Below are 5,792 nucleotides of genomic sequence, written 5' to 3' on the forward strand. Positions count from 1 at the left end.
CCAGGCTCTGCTCACCTGGGCTCCCCCGCCTTGCTGTCCGCATTCGGCCTCACTGGCCTCCGATTGGTCAGTTCGTCCGATGGCCCGCCCACCTCCCACCTCAGGACCTTTGCACCAGCTGCTTCCTCTCGCTTTTCACCTGGCTAGTTCCTCCTCATCCCCAGAAGTGGTCACAGTTGGTAACCATGTAATTTTTGTGTGACAGCTGCCCTCCCTCTCCCCCCACACACACTGGGCTGAAAGCTGTGAAGGCAGGTAGGGAGGGGGTCTGTTTCGTTTAGTGCTGAGCATGGCTCCTGACACCTAGTAATTGATCAGTAAATATTTGAAAGGGCGGATGGACAGAGGGGTCTGGAGATGGACAGAGGGGTCTGGGGGAGGGGTCCCAGCCCACGAAGCACGTCTCGGGGTCCCTCTCCTTCCCGAGCGCGGACAGGTCTCCCAGGAGCCGTTACGAGTGCCGGCACCTGGCAGGAATGGCACTTGGGGCGCAGGCAGCCTCCACCCCCTGCCCCGCGAGGAAGCCCCCCCCTCCAGCCTGTAATGATCTGACATCTAAACGCGGAGAAAGGGGGGTGTGGGCGCTAAAGAAACTGCTCCCCGCTGTTTCCTTTGCCAAAACGTGTGATTGGCATGGCTGGGTGGGGAGTGCACGCACCCCAGGCCCCCGGGAGGTGAGAGTGGGCCATGGCAGCTGCAGGCCTCACCTGAACACCCGGGCCACCTCGGTGCCCAGGGGCAGGTCAGCAGAAACGGGGCATCCGGGCACCAGCGAGTGCTTGTGTGCAGGTGGGCGAGGCAGGAATCCAGTCTCCCCGACAACTGCCCAGGCCTCGACTGGACGAGCTGGTGCTCAGAGCTGGGGGCCAGGCCCAGGCTCTAGAGACACCCCAGGCCCCCAGGAGGTGAGAGTGGGCCATGGCAGCTGCAGACCTCACCTGAACACCCGGGCCACCTCGGGCCCAGGGGCAGGTCAGCAGAAACGGGGCATCGGGCACCAGCGAGTGCTTGTGTGCAGGTGGGCAAGGCAGGAATCCAGTCTCCCCGACAGCTGCTCAGGCCTCGACTCGACGAGTTGGTGCTCAGAGCTGGGGGCCAGGCCCAGGCTCTAGAATGGAGTAGGGGGGTGGGGGGTTTCAGGGGTCCATTTGCAAACAAAACAAAGCCTCCCCACCCCAGCCTGCAGGGAAATGGCTCAGAGCCTCCCCAAGGAGCACTGTTGACTGCTGTAGTCCCCCCTCCATTTCTCTCTCTTCTTCCTTCAACTTCTAAATTCCGTGGTTCAGCTTCTTCTAGGGTCATTAACGACAGCATCCAAACGGAAGTCACGTGCTGTTGAACTCTATTGTCAGGGCTCCTGCTGGTGGGCACCTAGGCAAGCCAGGCACAGGGCCCTGCCCGGCCCAGGGGAGCCCCACGTGCCTGCCGGGTGGGGTGGGGCCGCCTCCCCAAGTCCGAGCAGCTGTTGGAGAGAAGGGGCCTGAGCTGCACGGCCCGCCCGGGGGAGCCAGGTCTCCGAAGACGTGAGGTCACAGAGACCAGGCCCGAGCACGAACGCTATGCTCCCGCTCGGGTAAAAATAAAGGCGCGGGCCCGGCTGGGGGATTAGGCGGTGACTGCCATGTTTTCCTCCTTAAAAATAGATCTGAAATAAACATTGCCAAAGGTCCGCTCTTGTAAAGCCTGGGGGAGGTCCGAGTCGCTGTGACACAATGTTTTCTCCTCCAAATTGTGTTAGAAATGTTTTTAAAATGAACAATAGTGGGGGTGAGGGGGAGATGAATAGACGGAGAGTATTTAGTGAAAATAGTCTGTATGATATTATAATGATGGATACAGGTCACTACCCATGGAATTTCCAACAAACACCGGCAGTGAGCCCCGAGGCAAACTGTGGATTTGGGTGATGGTGATGTGTCCATGTAGGTTCATTCTTGGTTTAAAAAAAAAAAAAAAAAAAGGGCCGAAGGGGTCGATTCTGGTCAAGGGCACAGGCCCAGGTTGCAGGCTCCATCCCCAGTGGGGGGCATGCGGGAGGCAGCCAATAGGTGATTCCCGCTCATCATTGATGTTTCTCTCTCTCTCTCCTTCTCCCTTCCCCTCTGAAATCAGTAAGAATATATATTTTTAAAAGGTACCACTCCGGTGAGTGATGTTGACAATGGGGGAGACGGTGCATGAGTGGGAGGAGGGGGGATATCAGGACACTGTACCTTCCTCTCCATTTTGTTACGAACCTAAAACGGCTCGGGGAAAAAAAATAAAGTCTTTTTAAAAGTTAACAGACTTTAAATGGGGAGATATCGTCTGTAGATGCATTTATTCTTGTAAATAGCGGCAGCGAACACTTTTATGTGCTCCCAAGGGTCAGCCAGTGTTAGCTCAGTGAATTCTCACCACGACTCTGTGGGGTAAGTCTTTCCTGATCCCCTTCCCTAAAGGGGAAACTGAGGCTCGAGGGGCACAGAATCCCACGTGGAGCAGTCAGAGAGGATTTGAATCCAGGAGGCCTGGCCCCCGAGTCTGTGCTCCCCACCACCAGGCCGAAAGCAAGTCCTTTTCACGGCACAGCTTTTTGGATCCTTTGGGTCTTTTATCTGTACGCGCCACTATTTCTCAAAGTGATTTTTAAATAAATCCCAGTGACCAAGAAATAGATGCCTGACAGCCATGGGGCTGGGGCAGGCAGCATGGGATCTCCTCGCAGAGGCTGAAGAGCCGCCCCATGGCCACCAGGCCACAGAGAGGCTTCCTGCGCGGACCGGTCCTGGTTCGTTGCCATGGCTGCAGCAATTCTGGGCGTGGAGCAGTCAGAGAGGATTTGAATCCAGGCGGCCTGGCCCCCGAGTCTGTGCTCCCCGCCACCAGGCCAACGGGGCAGCCCTGGAAGGTGCCGGGAAGGGAGTCAGAGATGCCGAAAGCAAGTCCTTTTCACGGCACAGCTTTTTGGATCCTTTGGGTCTTTTATCTGTACGCGCCACTATTTCTCAAAGTGATTTTTAAATAAATCCCAGTGACCAAGAAATAGATGCCTGACAGCCATGGGGCTGGGGCAGGCAGCATGGGATCTCCTCGCAGAGGCTGAAGAGCCGCCCCATGGCCACCAGGCCACAGAGAGGCTTCCTGCGCGGACCGGTCCTGGTTTGTTGCCATGGTTGCAGCAATTCTGGGCCAGGTTACCAGGAGCTCCTGTCTGCTCAGCAACCTTCCTCTCCTTCCTGGCACAGACCCCGCCCCCTTGCCACAGGTTGGCCATGTGACCCCATGTGGGCCCAGCCAATCAGAATATTTTCCTGGGATTCACCTAGTGCAGTGGTCGGCAAACTCATTAGTCCACAGAGCGGGGCGGGCAGCATGGGACCTCCTCGCAGAGGCTGAGGAGCCGCCCCACGGCCACCAGGCCACAGAGAGGCTTCCTGCGCGGACCGGTCCTGGTTCGTTGCCATGGCTGCAGCAATTCTGGGCCCGGGCACCAGGAGCTCCTGTCTGCTCAGCATCCTTCCTCTCCTTCCTGGCACAGACCCCGCCCCCTTGCCACAGGTTGGCCATGTGACCCCAGTGGGCTACGCTGATTGGTCCAGGGTTGGTACAGGCTCTGAGCCTAGCCAATCAGAATATTTTCCTGGGATTCACCTAGTGCAGTGGTCGGCAAACTCATTAGTCAACAGAGCCAAATATCAACAGTACAACGATTGAAATTTCTTTTGAGAGCCAAATCTTTTAAACTTAAACTATATAGGTAGGTACATTGTTATTAACTTAATTAGGGTACTCCTAAGGCTTAGGAAGAGCCACACTCAAGGGGCCAAAGAGCCGCATGTGGCTCTCGAGCCGCAGTTTGCCGACCACGGGCCTAGTGTAAGATCCTTTCCCACTTGGTTGTGAGGTCCAGAGAGCTGGCAGCACCCACACCGTGACAACGCACCTTGGGGGGCGGGGGGACTCCCTCCTCCCTCCTCCCTCCTCCCTGCTTTGGTTACATTCCCATCAGTTTGTGTTGGACACTGACTGTCAGAAGCCCAGACGCAGTGGTTAAGGGACGGCGGGGAAGACTAGAACCCCAGCTCTGCCACCTGCTGTGTGATCTCGGGTGAGTTACTCAACCTCTCTGAGCTCCAGCTCCCCGAGCTGCCACTGGCTGCCTCCAAGGGTTGTCCTGGGGATGAACTGTATTAATCCATTCCCAGGCGAACCAGCACTAGCCCAATCATTTGGTGACAACTAAGCCCAGTATTTTCAAAAAGAACGCCTTTCCGACCACATTGGACCCAAACCAGAGGCTCTGGGAAAGGGGGTGGCAGCTGGGAGACCAAGCAGCAGACAGGCCGGCAGCTGGGCTCTCTCTCCACTCTCTTCTCCGCCCGGGAAGGACACCCGCCGCCTGAAGGGGGACCCCATCAGCAGCTCCCCCGCCCTCCAGCTCCCCGTGGCTTCAGCACAACAGGACGCAGGGCAGGCGGGAGAGGGAGGCGGGGATGGCAGGTCCCTGCAGGGTCCCCACAGGCTGGCGGCATCGCTCCCCTTCTCCACCCCCTGCAGGCCTGGCAGTGACACCCCAGAGCTGGCCTGGATCCTGCACTCCCGCCGGCTTTGCCCGCACGGTGTGGCTCTCTCCTTTATTAAACTCTCCTCAACCAGCACCATGTGAGTGTGTCCGGATGGGTGGAGAGCCGTCCTTTTCCGGCCCCTCCAGGCCCCCATCAGACAAAAGCTTGCTCCTGGGGCCAGCTCTGGCCACTGTCCCCCACCCCCCCCACACACACACCCCAGCTCCTGAGCCCCAGCAGGCCTGTCCAAACCTGTCAGACCCTGGACCAAGGAAGGGACCCCTGAGGACAGATGAGCGGCTGTTCGCATCCGATGGACCGTGGCCCCAGCAGGAGGCTCAGAGGGGTCTGGGGAAGTGAAGCAGGGACTCGGGCACACGGGGAAGGTACCTGAGAGTGTATATTTATAGAAAGATACATCGACATGGACAGGTGGCGTCTAGCTATAGATACAGAGCCGTCAGGGAACCGCGTCGGGCCGCGTGGATTTTTACCGAGGGGAGAACTCGAGGTTCCCGCATCTTCCCCCGCTGCCCGGCCTGGGGAAGCCACGATGGCTGATGTGGCCGGCTCCCTCTCGGAGGTTTCCAGAACGAGAAGTCTGGTTTCGGGGCAGTCTTTAACTGTGTGCGTATCTTTCTAAAGAAGCTAGGAGGAGGAGGGAGCGGAGACACGTGTCTTCGGGCTGTGCGGGCAGAGAAGACGGCCGTGTTCCGGGCGGGCGAGGCGTGACCCCACTGGGAACGATCCCGCAGGAAGGACAGCGAAGGCTCTGGGCTGGGACGCACACACAACAGCCGGAAGGCGGCGCGGCGGCCCGCTGTCCACGGAGATCTTCGGTGCGTTACCATCAGTCCAGGGCAGAAGGAAACGGGAATAATACTAAGAGGTAGCAGCTGTGTCTCTTCTCGGAGATTTCGAGGGTCTCTGGGAGCCGGCGGAAAGGGTGCCCTCCTGGGAGCGATGGGGGTGCGGCAGGGCTCCGGCCCAGGGCTCCGGGGGAGGGGCAGGGGGCTGGGAAGGGCGTGGGCCTGCGAGAAACCACAGCTGGGAACCCGAGGGAGCCCGGAGCCCCGTTTCGGGTGAGTGACGCAGTCCCCACGGCATATAAATAAGGTTTAGTTCTGTGTGTCCATACATCTTCTACACGGAGGCTAGCTGAATATTAGTGGAGTAACAATAATTATTAATAACAATAGTCATCATAACAATAATTAATAGAATAAGAAGGCCTGGGGGGGGGGG

This window comes from Myotis brandtii, unplaced genomic scaffold, assembly GCF_000412655.1.
Source record: "Myotis brandtii unplaced genomic scaffold, ASM41265v1 scaffold633, whole genome shotgun sequence".
Taxonomy (NCBI): Eukaryota; Metazoa; Chordata; class Mammalia; order Chiroptera; family Vespertilionidae; genus Myotis; species Myotis brandtii.